The 20614-nt window shown below is 37.0% G+C and overlaps 1 protein-coding gene and 1 pseudogene across 8 annotated transcripts in view; one reads left to right on the top strand and one right to left on the bottom strand.

The window, feature by feature from the left end:
* PDE4D (phosphodiesterase 4D) overlaps positions 1-20614 on the bottom strand; it is a 1541788-nt gene that overhangs the window by 544083 nt on the left and 977091 nt on the right. The gene's annotated exons all lie outside the window — the stretch shown is intronic.
* Positions 17365-19234, top strand: LOC129467983 (NADH dehydrogenase [ubiquinone] 1 beta subcomplex subunit 4-like; annotated as a pseudogene).

Here is a 20614-nt window from a genome sequence, read left to right as displayed (position 1 = left end):
ACAAAAAGTTTCGATTAAGTCAGAATATTACACAGTAATCAAAATGATACATGAGAAGACTGTGTCAGAAGAAAGAGCAATATTTAAGGAATAATAATGTGGTTTAGAAAGTAAGATAAAAAGTATACAATTATTATTACAGCTCCATTAATATGCATACAACCAGTCAACACTGGGAAGGAAAAAAGAAAATAAAAATTGTTACATCTTGGTAGAATCATGGCTTAAGTAATTTTCAAAGTATTTTTCTATATATAATTAGGAACTAATAAATTTTTTAAATATTCTACTTGTACTTGTTGACTAATATGTACAATGGTAGCAGGGACAGACCATTAGCTTTTACATTATTTTTTTGAATTCATAAGAAATTCACAAAACTAGAAAACAAGTATAAATTCCTTAAAATGAGCTATATAAGTACAGTAGCTATGTTGCTTTTTTCACTTTGATAAATATGAAAATGAATAATAATTTTCAAAATGTGTAGAAGAGAACAGGTTACAAGGAAGTACGTGCTGTATCTTTATAATGAACAATGTCCGGTCAATTCAATTTCCTTAGGAGATAGAGGAATAGGTCAAGTTACAGCCCATTGGACAATATGATCTCAGAAACTTCCGTACATGATTAGCAATCTGAAAACACTGAATTTCTGTTCTATGGATTCAGCACTATATGATACCATTCTAATGAGGCCTTTAAAAAATATGGTAATTTGAGGTCTGAAGTGGGTTCAAAGATGTAACAAAGTTTGGCGCTCTAGAATATAGACAAAACATAACACAGGGGTGGATGTCTAAACTTTTGACTGTACCCAATCTTAACATCTGGTTTTTGGGCTCAACTGCTTACAGTCATGTAAAATGTCTCAAATGTTAATGACTCAGTGTTGAGAAAAAAGAAAAATTAAACTCTGCTGTTGAATACCAGGCTATAAAATCCTCATCTTTAGAGATTCTAAAAATATTCATAGACTACACCCTTTTGAATGCTGTGGCAACTTATCCCCTGAAAGGAGCAGGCTAAGTCAGGTGACATGAAGATATTTCCTCTGTTTCCATCAAGGTTGTCATTCCTCTCTGGGTCAGTCAAATCAAACTTGTAGCATGCATGTCTAATGCGGAATCACTGATCAATCAACGTGCTCTTTTCTGAGGAGTCATGGAGCTCCGTATGCCTTATGATATTTAGAAGGACATATTCCAGGAAGCTAACAATCAATGAAAGCTTTTTTCAAACAGACTTAATTAAAGAGAAGATGAACAGATGAATGAACTTGGGGTAAAGGTGTTCAAATGTCTCTCCAATTTTACTTCAAGAATGTTCAACCCCATTGAACAGATAAAACCAAAATTCTGGATATATAGATGTAGGCTTCATCTTTATTGAAGGGTTTAATATTGGGTTTCCTATTTCAAAGGAATGGAAACTGAAAAGATAATATTAATTCAGAAATCAGTGGACAGATGTCAAATCAAGGAACATTTGTAAAAAAAATTAGACTAATGTTCAAGTACAGATAGAGACATTTTCTGTAATAAAATCTTATCACAGAATAGCAATGCCACTGAACAGACAAGTATAAAGTAATACCAAGGACAAAGATAAAAACTTACTTCTATTTTTGAAAAGAAATTAGATGATGTCTAGTTTAAAAAAATATGTCAAGGTATAAGATTCCAATATTTTATTTGACTATACAGTTTAGGTTGTTTTTCCCATTAACATAGAAGCACATTACATATCGTTTTCAAAGTCTAAAAGTGTTCTTTTTTAAAAAAAAATGATAAATATGAAGGGCAAAATATTCATCTTAAACCATGAGATAAAAATATAGAGGTTTCTCATGCCACTATCTTTTTGGTAATCAATGATTGAATAGTGAATATTGGTTTACAGTGCAGCTATTTAATTATTAATACATTTGTTTTTTCTTAGAAGGATTTAATATTATTTTTATATTTTCTCCACTAAATATATCATGTCAAAATTATCTACAGGAATATGCCCAAAAGAATGATCAAAGCTTAGAAATATTTTGCAACTCTGTATATTAATATGAGATACAAAAACAGAATCAAGAATGATATTGACAAAAATCAGGTTAGCACATCATCTAGATGATAGGTTTTCAATCTCCTAAAAAATAATGCATTACATTAATTATGCATATTTGAGCTTTAATGAGAAAACATTGTAAGGATGAACAAAATCCTTTAACATCAGAGCTGACAGAGAGGTGAGAAACTGCCTAGTTCAACCTCCTTTCACAAATTAGGCAATTAAACTTGTAAAAGACAACATGATTTGTGCAGTTCATAACCTTCATGAGCAGGCTAATGTCTCACGTATTTTCTTCTGTACCCTGATATCTATGTAGCATAGAAAAAAAATCTCTTTGAATTGTTAAAGTAAAATGTCTTACATTGAAAGGCAGTGCTTCCACATGCTAAAGAGTAAGTAAGAATTTCAGAAAAACCATGAAACAATGTGAAAGAAATCAAACTGAGTGGTAACAAAATAAACACGCTTCACTGTGGACCACAGGATTTCATGAAGGATAATGACAGTCTTTCCCATGTTTCTAAGTTCGCTGTAAAGACACAGGTTTAAATCTCAGTAAGAGAGATTGAGATTCAGGTATAAAGGAAAACTTAAAGGGAAAGTCAGTATACTAGGTCCAAATGATTTCCTGAAAGGTTATGAAAATGATAGGCATATACCTATTAGTTAATTATGCTAAATCACTGCAGAATTCAGTGAAAGGTATATACTTTAAATGAAATCATGAAGCAAATTAAGCTTTTGACATAGGCCATTAAGTGACAAAACCAAGGTAAATGTTTACATTTTTCTTTTTTTCTTTTTCTTTTTTTTTTTTTTTTTTTTGAGACAGGGTCTTGCTCTGTCGCTCAGGCTGGAGTGCGGTGGCGCAATCTCGGCTCACTGCAAGCTCTGCCTCCCAGGTTCACACCATTCTCCTGCCTCAGCCTCCCGAGTAGCTGGGACTACAGGCGCCCGCCATCACGCCCAGCTAATTTTTAGTATTTTTAGTAGAGAGGGGGTTTCACCATGTTAGCCAGGATGGTCTCAATCTCCTGACTTTGTGATCCACCCGCCTCGGCCTCCCAAAGCACTGGGATTACAGGCGTGAGCCACTGCGCCCAGCCTACATTTTTCAATTTAGAATGTCGGTCTACCACCTCCTCTTGATAGGGAGTGGGAGGCTCTTACAAACTACTAGTGGCCCCACTTTTCCCAGTGGCCTCAAAAACATTTTATTTATTTATTTATGTATTTATTTAATTTATGTATTTATGTATTTATGTATGTATGTATGTATGTATGTATGTATGTATGTATTTATTTTTACCTCACCAGGATCTAAATCTGTTTTTAGTGGTTTGAAAACTGTTTCTAGGACTGAACTACTGAATTACATTTAAGATTGAACTAGTGAATCAGTGACTAAACAAAACAATTTTTTAAGAAACCATTCTCCTCATTGTTCAACAGACAAAAGCCAATGAATTTTATCACTTACTAGCTATGTGACTTTGGGCTAGTTATTTAACCTCCATGTACCTCTGTTTCTTCATCAGTAAGATGCTGACTATGATAGAATGTGTCTCAAAAACTAGTATAGAAGTGAGTTTCATGTAAAGAGCTTAGAATAAGAGGGTATACACCTAATTCATTTTATAATGAAACTTAAAAACATTAAGAATCCTCAAGGATTACATGAAGCCAATCTGAATCATAAAGACAGGTTAAAAAGTCTAAACCGACTGTTAGCAAATAAAGCAGCAATAAATACATATTTTTCTATGTACATATATGTGTATGCATATTTGTGTGTATATGGCATGAAAGGCTATAAACATGAGATGTTCTAATAATTCACGATGTTAAGAGATTAAAGGGGAAAAACCACAGAAAATTATTTAACTAAACAACCATTCATGATAAAAATGTATGGCAAATTTGGAATAGGAGGAAGTTACCAAAACTGATCAAAGATATCTAATCTTGATGGTGAAATATGGAAGCATGCTCTTTAAATGTAGGCACAAGTAAAGAACGCTTGTTCTCTCCATTTCTATTTAACAGTCTTTTGAAAGCATTGCTTTTTTTGGACACGCGTCCTCACTGTCACCTGGGAGCTTGTTAGAAATGCAGGCTCTCAGTGCCTGACCTACCACTGAACCAAGATCTTCCTTTTAAAAGGATCCCTCAGGGATTCATATTTTAAAGTCAGGGAAGCATCCATGCAGCCAGTCAATAAATCATTTTAAAAAGTGATATAAAATATAGAGTATAAAAATTGGAATGGAAGAAACAAATTTTTGTTATTCACAGATGATATGATTGTCTACAAAGAATACCTAAAAGAATCAGAAGAAACATTATTAAAAGTACATCAAAGTTTGAAAAGTTTCTAAATATTTGTTCGATATAAACATTATTAGATTTGGATATAGCTGCAGCAAGCATTTGGAAAATATAACTGAAAATTGTTGCCATTTTGCAATAGCAACAGAAGTCTACAGCGGATGTGAATAAAAAATGTATAAGATCTTTGTAACAAAATGTATAAAATGTACGAATAACACTAAAGGAGGCAATTAATAGAGAGATATGCCACAATTATAGTTAGACAGGTAAAACAGACCAACTGTACTGATGCGTGTCAAAGGTAGCTCTACAAGTCAGTGGGAAAATGATGGAGCAATCGATGGTGCAGAAATAACTAGTTAGCCATATGGGAAACATATAAAAGTGAATTTCTTCTCACACTGCACACAGAATTCAATTCCATATGTAAAAGAACATTACAGTAAAATAAAAAACTTGAAAATTTTTTAGAAGGAAAACATTATTTTAATTGTAATTCATGAACTATATGACAGAATGAAACAATGCCATTTTATATCATCTGGGACATTACTAGATGTAAAATAATTAAGTTTATTGACCTCTAAACCAGCCCAATAGGGAAAAAGGAAGTAAAGGGTAGCATCTTCTAGGCAAATGATGTTCCCATACATAGACCTGCCAGAGCATTTGCAGATTCCCTTTAGAATCGATGTTTGGTCTCTTGCCTGTCCCTCCTCCCCAGGCAGTCACTTTCTGTGGATTTTTTTCCCTCTTTCTTTAGCTTTTCCTTCTCAGTCCTGGCAATAAGCCTTCAACACCACACCATCACCACTCCACCAATTTTGGAGGGTTATGATTTTCAAAGGAACAAAATTTTTGGAGTTGAGTTCCAGCACTAACATATGCATGGACGAAGATAACAGTCTACAGCTTTCTGTTTTCCTCCTATTGCTCTAGAAGAAAATGCTGCCAAGGAAAAAGCTATTTCTAATTTTTTCATAGAAAAAAACTGCTACTAAAATATTTTTTTAAAAATCATTCTTTTCTTCGGGAAAAGATATTTCCAACACTTGTTGTGATCAAGAGAAATTGCAGAATATTTTTAAAATTCTTAAAAATCATACAGAAAAAAGAGCCCGCAAGAAATATGAGGAAGGCTTAGAAATAATTTTTATAGAAAAAGAAACATGAATCACTAACAATATTTTTAAGGCTTAAATGTATTACTTATCAGGGAAATTAAAATTTATTAAAAAATTAGTATCACGTTACCACTAGATTGACAAAAAAATTCTTTCAAAAGACATGAGAGCTTTTATAAACTTCATGTGATCACATATTCTTTCTCCAATACTCCTTGAGAACTACTAGATTATAAACATACATACGCATACATACGCACACACATAGGAACACACGCACATACACAGTCATTTAAGGTTAAAATACGGTAAACATTTTCTAAGTCACTTAAAATTATTGCTTGTGGATTTTTCGTCTAAAATATTAAACTCTTCCAATGTTTGAACTTAATAGTTATTGAGAAATATGAAAAACTATTAGCTTTCTTGATTTGATATAGTTAATATTGCTTATAAAGGAAAGAAAAAATGCTTGGCTACCAGGTCATCTCATTTTAAGATTACATTGATTAAACATGTAGTATAGAAAGGGCATCTAACCCCCATTTCACTAGCCAGCACTGAAAACTTCTTTAACCTTGCCTAAAATGCACACGTATTTTGAGAGTCTTTTTTTGTAAAAGAAGTATTAGATTTTTAATGTAAATTATAAGAAATGTAATGTTTACTAATGCTATCAAGAATGGCAGGTCAAATTCACCTGGTTTTTAAAGATCAAATGCCTACTTTTACAGTCACCTTTCAACCTTTGTTTTAGATTCTAGGATTCGTTTGTCACAGGTTTGCCTATTTGGGCCACAGCTTCCTTATATAGCGTACAGAGCAGCATTCAAAGGTAGTGTTAAAGTATATGGACTTGGGTGCTAGATCACTGTGCACTAACACCCAGCTCAGACACTTACTAGCTGTGTGACCTGGGGTAACTAACAGAGCCTCATTGAGCTTTGGTTTCCTCCCTAATAAAATGAAGCTGAAAGGAGGATATATTTCATAGGGTTGTAGCAGTTACATGAGTTAAAATACCTGAGCTGTTTAGAGCAGTGCCTGGTTCATAGCAGGTGATCTAGGAGTGTTATCGTTCTTCACATTATTCACATTTAATAGCAAATCGTACTGCAAAAAAATGGTGTCAATGTAATGGTCACTACAGGCAATCTAAGTTGCTTTTGCTCTTGACAGTATTTTACACCTTTAAAGTTTCCATTAAAAAAGAAAATGCTAATACCATTTATAAAACAGAAGAACAAAGAATTCCTTGACAATTTAAATATCTAAATTTATTAGTTAAATCAATTAATTATTTGTTGTTGCTGACTTCCACTAAAATGTGCCTAATAGTTTTATGAATGTCTTCCTATTCCAGTCAGTATTTTTAGCAGGTTTAATTCTCAGGCATTCCAATTGGATGTGCTGGAATTTGGCTCCTATTAACTCATGGTTTTGTCCTAGTGATAAATTTATCCTACCGGATTGAATAAGTACATATGTATGTACTTGTGTGTGTGTGTCTGTGTGTGTGTGTGTGTGTGTAAAAAATTTATACCAGTGGCAAAAATCGTGATTTCATTTTGCCAGTTTGCAAGGCAAAATGATGTTTGCTCTCTATTGTCTTTCTTTTGCTAAAAAAAAAAATAAAGCACGCTCGAGTATTTTTACCGTCTGCACACTCTTTAACCTCACGTCGTATTGTGTAGCTGAGTCATGATGAATACAACAAATACACATCCTTAATGTTCTGTTTTGTCAGTACTGGGCTGTGCACTATGGTGGCTGCCCAGGAGGAGGGGGACAGGACATGAGCACTCACATCAAGGATCTTATATCAATTTAGGAAGACAGAACTAAAACACCCAAAACAACAGTGAGCAATACCAAATGGTTTCAGTTCAACCCATGATAGTGTACAGGAGTCGAATAAACAACAGGAATGAAGGAGGGGAAGATGGCAATAGTCAGGGAATGTTTCATGGCTGAAGGGGTCACTTACCCCCAATTCAGGCATTCGACTACCAGCTTCATGATTCTGCCATATGCACATTTCTAAATCATGATTTTTGTTGTATCTGCGTCCCCTATATACTATTATTTATTTAAAAATTCTGTAATAGACTAGTTTTTTAAAAAACTGAAATAAAATGTCTTCATTTAAAGAAGAAACTTTATATCATAACTATAAATGGAAAGTCAGTAACTCTTGCCATAAATGCAGCGTAAACAGAACCTTATTAGTTTCTATCCAGATAATGTTGCCTTCCAAAGGCACTAGGCTAGAGGCCAGTGTTGTCTCTGTTTATAACACAAAGCAGGTATTAATAAGTGTTAGAGACTTAGTAATGCCAACATGAGACTTTCTGCTGTCCTTCCTTCTTCCCTACCATCTTTCTTCCCTTCCTTTCTTCTTTCAACTTTCCTCTTTCTCTCTCCCTCCTTCCTCCTCTTCCCTTCTTCCTTCCATCCTTCAGCAAATATTCATTGAGCACCTATTATGCGACAGGTACCATTCTAGGCACAAAGGATACAACAGTGAAAAAAATGGACAAAAGCTCTTGCCCTTATAGAGCTTACATTCTTGTTGGAGGAAGACAGTCAATAAACAGATAACAAAAGATACAGTAGGTCATAGGTGCTATGAATAAAAATACAGCAGGGAATGCCAAGGTGGAAGAAAAAGCATGAATAGGAAAGGATTACTGCTAAAGTAACATATGAGCGATGATCTGAAGGGCAGGATGGAACCAGCCATGCAGATATTTAGAGGAAGAGAATTCCCAGCACTGGGAACAGGTAGTGCAAAGGCTGTGATGCAGAACATGCTTGGCACATTCAGGGAACACTAATGAAGTCGGAGTGGAGAAGTGAGGGGGTGAGGCGGACAGTGGTTTGAGAAGATGTCAGATCCAGGTCACTTGAAAGGGGTGGTAGATATAGATCATGTAGAAGTTTAACAGACATAGCAAGAATTTGACTTTGACTCTAGATGGCATGCTATTGGATGGCTTTGAGCAGAGAGCAACACGATGTGAACTAATTATTGTTTTTGTAGAATAACTCTGCTATGAGAATATTACACTGGATGGGCAAAAGCACCAGTCAGAAAACTGGCTAGGAGGGTATTTCTGTTAATTTAAGAGAAAGATGATAGAATAGTCTTGTGGGAAGCACAGGAAGTAGTAAGAAATATTGGATTTTTTGGGCAATGTGTATCCACCACCTCCCAAATACACACACACACACACACAAATCTCTATCTCAGCACTTATGTATTTACAGTTTATAAATGAGGCTGTTTATGGGCGGGACACAGTACCTCACGCCTGTAATCCCAGCTCTTTCGGAGGCCGAGGCAGGCGGGGGGATCACTTGAGGTCAGGAGTTTGAGACCAGGCTGGCCAGCATGGTAAAACCTCATTTCTACTCAAAACACACAAAAAATTAGCTGGGCGTGGTGGCTGGCACCTGTAGTCCCAGCTACTTCAGAGGCTAAGGCAGGAGAACCGCTTGAACCTGGGAGGCAGAGGTTACAGTGAGCCAAGATCACACCACTGCACTCCAGCCTGGGCAACAGAGTGAGATTCTGTCAAAACAAACAAACAAAAGAAACATGAGACTGTTTATGGGGATGAGGCTGTTCTCCCTGCCCCAAATTTGTTGTCAGTGACTGGCAATCATGCCTTATTCATCTGTAAACCTTACTGACCACAGTGCCTGATAAAGGTGCTTAAAAAGGTTGTGCGACTGAATTTCAGATGAGTGGAATAATGAAAGGCACAGAGGAAAGAAGGCTCACAGTAGGTATTTGGGGCAAGAAGATCTATGTGGGAAGCGCAGAAGGGTCTGGGCATTGTGGTGAAGTGCCTTTCAGAGAAACTGAGGTTCACATTAGAATGCATTTCACATGAAAGAAGTAGAACTAAGAGAAGTATAAAAGGAGAATACATTTAAGATGATAGGAAAGAGGCCAAGTTTCATGGAACCTTTATTTAAAAACAAAAAAGAAATTCAATATAGGTTAGATTTAGGAAATCAGGATTAGGAAAGGGCTCAGGATTTACTACATAACTTTCATTTTTAAATCAGTAAAACATGCTGAAATCCTTATATTTCAAATATCAATTCACTGAATAATGTCAATATTTTGATTATTTTGCTGCTTTTAAGAGATAAAAAAGAGCCGTTCATAACTAATGGAATATGTATATGCACACAAACACACATATATACATGTATACACGTGTGTGTGTCTGTGTGTGTGTGTATATATATATATATATATATATATATAAAAGAAATTCCTCAATTTCAAAGACTGGCATAGAAACATTCCTACAGATACACGAGGATCATTTATACTCCTAGGATGAGGAGACATGCTGGCATCATGAAGGTTTACTGGGGTTAATTAGGTGTATTTCAAGGGAGATAAAGGAACAATAGGAGATCACTACTGAAAAGAAATATCTCTGCTGCAAAATAAAACTAATTGGAAACTGAGGCAGGACCAGGACAGCAGTAGAGAATGATGCACCACTGAGAATGGGGGAAGAGGAATTAAGGCAGGTAGACCTGGAAGAAAGCTGGCTGGAGGAGCAGATATCTTGTCTTTACATCAGTGCATTCCTGATGTATAAGGGAGACTCTCGGCCCATCTTGCATAAAGCAGTCAGGTCAGAGTAAAAGTAAAAACAGATGCATAACTGCCCAGTCTTTTGCTGGAAACGTGGAGACCCCAAGTCTGGTATGGAAGGGAGACAATGTCAACAGCTATTTTTGCAGGTAAAAGAGAGGATTTTTCTGTTTCCTAATCCAGGTCATCCTCATCTCTTGCCTTTACTTATAGACATAGCTTTCTAATTGGCCTTGCAGGTCAACACTTGCCCCTCTGTACACCATTCTTCTCCCAGCCAATTATTGGCCTCTAAACTCTTTTTGAATAAACAGCAAATCTTATATTATCTGTTTCAACCTCATTTCCTGACACTCTTTCCCCACTTTACCCCAAATTGCATAACTTCCTGGTTAAGTCTTTAAAAGTTGCCTGTTCTAACACTAACTTCTTCCTCCCTCCCCGACCCATCTCTACAGTTAAGTTTATGTCCTCTTCTTATTTGATCCTGTGGCACCTTCCACCTGTCTGTTATAATATTTGATACACTGTAATTCTAGATCTGTCGCCCCAGAATGTAGAGAAGTGTCTGGTACATGGTAAACACTTAAATATTTGTTAACCGTCGAAGGTTGAATGTTTACTATTGATGAACCGGAAGATAAAAAGATAGTAGCTGATAATTACTGAGAATGAAAGGGTTTTTACACTAATTTACATTTCAGATAAGGTACAGCTGGCTCTTAGAGATGTTAAAAACATCGAATAGGAACAAGTTTTCATTGAGATTAAAAGAAAACTCAGGTTTGAAATTATTATAGAACATTATATAATTTCCCATGTTCATAAATTTAAAGAATACAGTACACTTTAAACAAAACAGAGTTCACGTAAAGTATATTTGACAATCAGCTCAGCTTCTTGGTGAAAAAAATTAAAATTTGGAATAATTAATTGAATGGCTATAATTTAAATACTTTAAATATTTGTTCTTGAACTATAAATAACCACATAGAAATGTGAGAAAAATTAAATTTAAGAGGGCATTTATTTGGAGTGTACTTTTAAAGCAAGTCTTATGAATCATGGTAAATACTCTTACATATATATACTCAGGGTACTGGACTGCACTTTATTCTCCAACAAACCCAAGACTTAGAGACAGTTGCTAGCCACACACAAACAGTGTCACTGTCCACTATTTTACATAAACAGCAATTGAGTAGCAAGGGAGGGTGAATTCCCCAGTCCTGAGTTACTTCTGGGAGTGCCTCAGATGTTTAAGCTGCACATTAAGTAACTCATTTAGGCCCCCAGAGTAACTATTAATGCACCAAAGCTACAATTTGAGAAGACCTTTTATTTCCAAGAGAGCTGGAAGAATCTCTAACAATTTGTAATACGTGTTCTTATTAAATTGTGAATTCTGGGCAAAGAATCTTGTGAAGTAAAATTGCTTATGCCATTTCACATGAATGATATACAGGATGTGATTCTGAAATGTCTGCCATTTTCAGAGCATTACACATGGAGAGCTTCCTCAATTTTCAGAGGACCTCTACTGCTACAGGGACAGTTGCGGTTCACTTGAGTAAGAATTATCCTTAAAAGGGATAGAAAAATTCAGGAACAGAACAACATTGACTTCCCAAGACTCACAAGTTGTATATACCATTTAGAAAAACTTTTTAGCCTTGAAAAGGAACATTTTGTATTGTTAATATGAATATTTACGAAGCACTATCAGTAGGCTTAACTCAGTCCCTGCTCAATTAGCTTATAATTTAATTAGTCCTAAATGCAAATCCTCTAAATTGGGGTGGTTGGGTTTTGAAATGAATACCAACTAATATCATTACTGATGGCTCACTATCTTCTGCTTCTCTCTCTCATTTCTCTTTTCTTCTTACCTTATGCATACATTTTGCTGTCATACACCCACCCTTCCTCAACTGAAAGGATGTAAATCAAGGTACACCTGCAAAAGCAGAAGCCCTGTGGTCCACATTGAACTTTAAAATCCATACTAGTGTTTTGTACCTGAAAATTATAGGGATGTTTTGTGAATGTTTATAGATCTAACACAATTGTCAAATATCAGCTTCGAACCATGAAAACATTTCTAAGATATTACGCAAACTAAACTCTAAATTGAGTTCTCTGTTTCTATTTGAATTTCACATATCTAAATTTCCTATTTGTTTCTGAAAGAGCTCCACATCTGTGCTGGAGTTGGTTCACTGCACATTTCTTACAGGTTTAGATAGCACACCTTATTTTGTGCTACATTCGCTCTTGGGAGACTTCAGTTGTATTACAATCATAGATGGTCACTTACTAATATAGAAAGTAGAAAAAAAGGCTACCCGTTTGAAAACTATTTAATAACTTTAATAAGCTGCTTTGTAAATAAGTAAATAAAAAGATACACTTTCTTTTATCAAAGCAAACTCTTTGATATGGTCTGGTTCTGTGTCCTCAACTAAATGTCAACTTGAATTGTAATGAAAATTGTAATCCCCACGTTTTGGGAGAGGGTCCTCATGGGAGGTGATTAGATCATGGAAGAGATTCCCCCTTACTCTTCTAATAATAGTGAGTGACTTCTCTGGAGCTCTGATGGTTTTATAAGGGGATTCTTCCCCTCCACTCTGCACTTCTCTCTCCTGCTGCCATGTGAAGAAGAACATGTTTGCTTCCCCTTCCACCATGTTTGTAAGTTTCCTGAAGCCTCCCCAGTCTTGCGGGACTGTGAGTCAATTAAACCTGTTTCTTTTACAAATTACCCAGTCTCAGGCAGTTCTTTATAGCAGTGTGAGAAGAGATCAGTACAGTAAGTTAGTACTGAGAGTAGTGTGACACTACTGCAGATACCTGAAAATGTGGAAGCGACTTTGGAACTGGGTAACAGGCAGAGGTTGGAACAGTTTGGAGGGCTCAGAAGAAGACAGGAAAATGTGGGAAAGTTTGCAACTTCCTAGAGACTTGGAGGGCTCAGAAGACAGAAAGATGTGGGAAAGTTTGGAACGTCTGAGAAACTTGAATGGCTTTGACCAAAATGCTTATAGTGATATGAACAATGAAGTCCGGGCTGAGTTGGTCTGAGATGGAGATGAGGAACTTGTTAGAAACTGGAGTAAATGTCCCTCTTGCTATGCTTTAGCAAAGAGGCTGGTGGCATTTTGTCCCTGCCCTAGAGATCTGTGGAACTGTGAATTAGAGAGATGATTTAGAGTATCTGGTGGAAGAAAATTCAAAAGGAAGCACATCATAAAAATTTGAGAAATTTGCAGCCTGATGATGTGATAGAAAAGAAAAACCCATTTTCTGGGGAAAAAAATCCAGCCAGCTGCAGAAATTAGCATAAGTAATGAGGGGCCGAATGTTAATCACCAACACAATGAGGAAAATGTCTCTAGAGCCTGTTAGAGCCCTTCACAGCAGCCTCTCCTATTACAGGCCTGGAGGCCTAGGAGGAAAGATGTTATTTTGTGGGGTGGGCCTAGGGTCCCCCTGCTCTGTGCAGCCCTGCATCCCAGCTGTTCAGTCCCAACCATGGCTAAAAGGGGCCCACATACAGCTCAGGCCATTGCTTCAGAAGGTCCAAGCCTCAAGGCTTAGCAGGTTACACATGGTGTTGGGCCTGCAGGTGCACAGAAGTCAAGAACTGAGGTTTGGGAACCTCCACCTAGATTTCAGAGGATGTAAAGAAATGCCTGGATGTCCAGGCAAGAGCCTGCTACAGGGACGGGGCCCTCATGGAGAACCTCTGCTGGGGCAGTGCAGTAGGAAAATGTGGGGTGCAAGCTCCCACACAGAGTTCCCACTGGGGCACTGCATAGTGCAGCTGTGAGAAGAGGGCAACCATCCTCCAGACCCCAGAATGGTAGATCCACCAACAGCTTGCACTGTGCACCTGGAAAAGCTGCAGACATTCAATGCCAGCCCATGAAAGCAGCCAGGAGGGGGCTGTACCCTGAAAAACCACAGGGGTGGAGCTGCCAAAGTGGTGGGGACCCACCTCTTGCAACAGCATGACCTGGATGTAAGACATGGAGTCTAAGGAGATCCTTTTGGAACTTTAATGTTTAATGACTGCCCTATTGGATTTTGGACTTGCATGGGGCCTGTAGCCCCTTTGTTCTGGACAATTTCTCTCATTTAGAATGAATGTATTTACCCAATGCCTGTGCCTCCACTGTATCTAGGAAGTAACTAACTTGCTTTTGCTTTTACAGGCTCATAGGCAGAAGGGACTTGCCTTGTCTAGGTCGAGACTTTGGACTTGGACTATTGAGTTAATGCTGAAATGAGTCAAGACTTTGGGAGACTGTTGGGAAGGCATAATTGTGTTTTGAAATGTGAGAAAGATGAGATTTGGGAGGGGCAAAAGGTGGAATAATATGGTCTGGCTCTGTGTCCTCACCCAAATATCGAATTGTAATCCAAATTGTAATCCCCATGTTTTGGTGGAGGGAACCTCATGGGAGGTGATTAGATCATGGGAGCAGTTCCCCCCGCTGTTCTCATGATAGTGAGTGACTTCTCAGCAGATCTGATGGTTTTATAAGGGGCTTTTCCCCCCTTTCCTCTGCACTTCTCTCTCCTGCCGCCATGTGAATAAGGACGTGTTTGTTTCCCCTTCCACCATGATTTTAAGTTTCCTGAAGCCTTTCCAGTCATGCAGAACTGCGAGTCCATGAAACCTGTTTCCTTTATAAATTATCCAATCTCAAGTAGTTCTTTATAGCAGCATGCAAATGGACTAATACACCCTTGCAGTGATAAACATTTTCACCTTTTAAGAATAATCAAAAATAGATGTGCAGCAAAAATGTCATACCATCGCTTCCTGTGCCCTGTGATGCACAATGGAGCAATGCAGCACTCCTCACTAGATAAACATTCTCAAATAACAGTACAAGGCAAGCAGTCCTAGGAAGGCAGACCACAGAGCTTAGAAAAAGTACATGCTGCAGCTTGAAGTGCAAACCACAATGAGGCAGTGAAGAGCTTATGTCCACTCTCAATATAAAACATATCTCTGTTAAGTCCTCAAATGCCTATGGTTCTCTGCAGTCACCCATTAATGACAACTAGGGGACCAGGAAGGGGGATACATGGACTGGCATTGTCTGCTGCACCATTCCTGGTGGTTTGATTAAAAAACACTGAAACTGGAGGATAGGTTTAGAAAATAATTGTATGCTTGCTTCAATTCAGCTTTTCTCTCCACTTTTAAAGTCAGGTAAAGCCAAACTCATATATATATATTCTTATTATTTATAACAATTACTGTTTCAGGAGGTTGACATGTCTTGCTATCTAAAACCACTGAAAATTTGAATGTTGATCAACATTTAAAATAGCAACAGGAATCTTTTCCCATTGCTTAATTTTATTTTACTTTCTGAGACAGGGTCTTGCTCTATCTCCCTGGCTGGAGTGCAGTGGCGTGATCTCGGCTCACTGCAACCTCTGCCTCTCAGGCTCAAGCAATCCTCCCACCTCACCCACCCTAGTAGCTAGGAATACATGTGCATGCCACCATGCTTGGCTAATTTTTTGTATTTTTTTGTACATACGGGGTTTTGCCATATTGCCCAGGCTGGTCTCAAACTTCTGGGCTCAAGCAATCCACCAGCCTTGGCCTCCTAAAGTGCTGGGATTACAGGCATGAGCCATCATGCCTGGCCAATTTTATTTCTTACTTGTCCTTTTTTGTTTGTGTAGCCATTCTCCTATTGATAGACACTGTTCATTTTAATTTTTGACTATTACAAAGAATGTTTTTGGGAAATTTTTAAATTTTTTTCTCTTGCCAAATTAAAAGCTTATAACAGAAAATACAGGCAAAACGTGAATATATAAAAGTTTCTGCAATCCTACTTACCCTGAAATAACCACTGAATGGCATGGTGGTTGTTATGGCGTGTGTGTGCATGCAAGTGTGTTTACAACATTTATCTTTTTCTGAGTATAAGCTTATATGTAAATTTTAATTTACATATATGAATAGGCAAATACATAAATTTGTAAAAATTAAATGGTACTAAACATACTTTTTATAAGATCCTTTTTTAACCCTGTAAGGCTATTAAAATATTCAAAACACTATCCATTTTCTCGTACTATGTTCACAGAGTATTCATTTTAAAATAGCACTATAGAAGAGTATATTACAGCAGGCAAAGAAGTTCAGTTGAAAGTTATACTGCTAATATTTGAGAGAGATAAGAATGGATGAAGTTTGATGTACTTAATCCTACTGCAATAAAGTGAAGTTTCAAATATTTCAAGCCTTCATTGCAAAGTAAAATAAGACCTATTCTTATTTCTTCAAAAATTTTATATATTTAAGCAGGTAAGGTGTTTCCAGCTGAAAGAAATAATTTTATGGCCAGCTTTCCAAACCTTCCAAATTGTATATCACTTTCTTCTCTTCTAATTCTGCCATCTCAGATATTTAATTAATAAGAGCTGCTGTAGCAAGGGGCTTGTCTATAATTTTATTGTCAACATTTCTGAGTCATCTACTTCTGATTTGTTTTAAAATCAAAGGCAAGATATTTGGCTAACATACAATCACCATGAGCTAGGAATATAACAAATAAACCAATGACAGCCTTCTCTGATGCACCCTTACTTTCATCTGAACCATTTTGCTAAGAAAAATTAATTTATTTATTCATTAAAAGTCTTAAGTATCCTTCTGTTATATCTGAAACCTCAATTCCTCAACTCCTTTTTTGTAAGTTGGCCATCAGCCATCAACCGCCATCCAGTTAAAGTCAATGATGTGAACTGTATGCTTAAAGGTAAGCAAAATTCTTTTAAGTTCTGCTTTGAAAAGAGGGAACAAAACCCTTAGTGACAGGAGTTTGTAATCTAATAGGGGCACTGTGATTAAGTGACATAGTGAAGAACACATACATGTGTGCCAGGAAACAAATCTATACTGAGTACAATCAGAAACAGAGATCCTATCAGACATATGATAAAGCTTGCTTAAGGAAGCTTGAGGGAGGAGTGACAATCTTTATTATGGAAAAGGGTGTAGTTTGGGAAAATACTATTACATCAAGCTAAGAGAATGGATGACAGAATCAGGATATAAAAAGAGCATAAGGCCAAAATATAACCAGATGGAGTTAAATAGGGTCACATTTGAAGTCCTGCCCTTTGGTTAAAACAAAAACATCTAACTGAGCAGCTGCCAAGAAAGAAGGAGATGGTGCCTAAGTCAAGCCCTTTTAGTTAAGTGCATGACGTCACAACAATACAATGTGGCAGCCAGTGTCTATCTAATCTAACGTCACTTTCATTGATAAATAATCCCTAGGATGAGGCAAAGAAAAAAACAAAATCTCTATGATGCTCTGAGCTAACTGGATTACTTTAGGAATTTCTGGAATTTGCTCATTTTTGGGCCATTAAATTACAAAAGAAGGTTATGAGATAGGAGCTAGTCTAATGGGGAGTCACTAGAAAAGGAAAGAGATGGGATGGTATAATGGTAGCCAACTTAAGGAATAGAAAACATAGAGAACAGACCTGATGGTTACAGATACAAAAGTGTCACATGAAAATGGAATTTCAGGCAGTTGTGCGCTGGGTCACCAAAATGTCATTCCCAAAGTATACTCCATCGCACCTGGCCACTCTGCCCTTGACCCTCGACTCAGCCGAATATGACATATCTCTGGAAGCCCGGCAGATGCAAGCTGAACGGTTGGCCATAAGAGCCCAGCTGAAACAAGAGTACCTGCTTCAGTACAACAACCAACTCTAACCACCAAGGGCTCATCGAAGATCTTGCCTTGATTCGTTGGACCTATGCAAGATCAGCAAATGTCTATCCTAATTTCAGACTCACTCCTAAAACTCACTCTTGGGAGCTCTGTGTGGAATTGGGCCCCTCTTCTTCTGGTATTATGTTTTCAAAACTGACAGGGATAGGAAAGAAAAACTTATCCAGGAAGGAAAACTGGATGGAACATTTAACACCTCATATTAAGTCTGGGAATGATGACTATATGGATCTTGCTTAAATAAATCGTCTATTAATCATTAAAAAAAGAAAGAAAGGAAGAAAATGGAATTTCACTTGCCCTGTGTGTTTCCAAGACTCACAAGTAGGAGCAATGCTACTTAGAAGTTTCATGGAGGCCAAAGTTCAGTGAAAGCAAGACCAAGCCAATGACTCAGAGCCAGCCAATGACACATCCACACTGACCAGGAGAAGGATGTGCAGCAATAGGGGCACAAGCATTGACCTTTGAAGGGTCACATCATAGCTGTGTTAGCACTGAACCACAGGGCACTGGTGTCTTTTTTCATCCTGAAAATTCTGATTCAACAAAAAAGTTTGTTTCCTTCCCAATTTACCTTCCTTTGAACTAATTAAACTTCCGTCCTCTTCATCCCTCAACTATTAAATATTTAAAAATATGTTGACCAATTTAAGGTTTTGAAATAAAAAACATTATATGACCAAAAGGTCTGATAAATTCTCAAAAGCATAACACTGTCTACTTCTCTATAGGTATTTCCTGAGCACCAGATACTAAGCTCCCTTGATGAAAATAGCTTTTCAAAATATGATAAATATGCTAGTGCACTGTATTTGGAAAAATGTGAGGTCGTATGGACCTGTCAGGATGTAAAGAACATGCAATACTTGGTGTGTTTCCTAAGGAGTGCCCCAGGTATGGCCCCAGTGCTGTGCTTCTCACATTGAATACACATATGAAGCACCTGGGATCTTACTGCAATGCAGATGGTTACCCACTAGGTCAGGTTGGGGCCCAAGAATTTCTACCAAGTCCAGGTGATATTCATACTGCTGGTTCATGGATCACATTTTGAGTAGCAAGGTAAGGCATATTTCCCATGAAGCACCATTGCAGAATGTTTATTACTAGGCCAATATTTACCTAAGCTTTTCTTTGCTTTATATATTAACACTTCTATTGACACAGATCATAAAATTTCTGTTTTCCTTTCTTTGAAAATTAAAATATATGGTATACTAAAACTTAAAAAAAAAAGTCAGACAGTTTTTTTCCCCCAGGTACTTAAGAGGATACAAACCCATGAAACTTGGCCTCAATTAGATTACAGTGGTCCCTCAGGATCTTTGGGGATTGGTTCCAGGACTCCCTGCAGATACCAAAATCTATGGATGCTCAAGTTCCTTATATAAAATGACATAGTATTTGTATACAACCTATACACATCAATATACTTTAAAGCATTCCAGATTACTTATACCTAATACAATGTAAATGTTATGTCAATAGTTATTATGCTGCACTGTTTGGGGAATGACAAGAAAAGTCCATACATGTTCAGTATATACACAACCATATTATTAAAAAACAATTTTGGATTGAATACACAGATGTGGAACCCATGGATACGAAAGGCCTACTGTACTTGGAAGTATCAATAGGAAATTTCATCAAAATTGATGGCGAATTTTGCACAGAATTAACTCTCATTTTGTTTTTATTTATTTAGCGTATGTAAGTCGGTCTCTAATAATAAAATAATTACAATGACTATTTTTCTCCAGCTCTAAATTTATTATAGCAACAACTCAGGATCAAATATAATTTGAGATCCCTTTGAAGGGGTATAAGCTGTTAGTTGATAATGATGTTGAGTAGATGGTCCAAAAAGACTCAGTCTGAACATCCTCAATTGTTTGCCTTAGACCAAATTTTAAGTGATTGTCAGAATTCATCTTCTTTGAATACAGTGTATTGAATTTCTTAATGAACTCTCCAGCAAACATTAAAAAGTTAAGTGATGTTATTCGGGCAAGACTGTTTCCTTACAGAAAAATAAGAATGCCATCCGTGGAGTTTTGAAACTTTATCCTAACTCATCACACATGGTTCCCAGGGGAAGCTTGTACATATATTCTGAAGTAGAAACTGCTCTTTTAATGGTGATATTCAGAATCTAGTCAGGCTGATCATTGTCCTAGTCTCAGCTTTTAGCCTCCTGTTTCCTTCATCTGAAATGTTCTTGCCCTTCATCTCCTTCGAGCCTGTGCAAATGTTAACCTGGAGGGCTACCCTATTCAAAACTGCATCTCTACTGATACTTCCTGTGTCATTCCCTGACTTTTTTCCTTAGCACTTATCACTATCCAACATAGATTTTTTACTTATTTTTCTTCAATATTGTCTATCTTTTCTGTAGTTTTCTACTGCTGGTGTAACAAATTATCAGAAACTTAGTGATTTAACAATTAAAATGTATCATTTTATAGTTCTGTAGGTCGGAAGTCCAACACAGGTCTCAATGGGCTAAAATCAAGGTGTCTTCAGGGTTGCATTCCTGTCTGAATGGGCTAAGGGAGAATCTGCTTCCTTGCCCTTTCTATCTGTCCACATTCCTTGGCTCCTGGCACCCCCTTCCTTCATTTCCAGAGCCAACAAAGTTGCATCTGTCTGACCCTTCTTCTGTTATCACATCT

The sequence above is a fragment of the Symphalangus syndactylus genome, chromosome 18 (assembly GCF_028878055.3).
Source record: "Symphalangus syndactylus isolate Jambi chromosome 18, NHGRI_mSymSyn1-v2.1_pri, whole genome shotgun sequence".
NCBI classification, from domain to species: domain Eukaryota; kingdom Metazoa; phylum Chordata; class Mammalia; order Primates; family Hylobatidae; genus Symphalangus; species Symphalangus syndactylus.
Note: the sequence above shows the minus strand (reverse complement) of the source record. Positions and strands in the feature narration are given on the sequence as shown.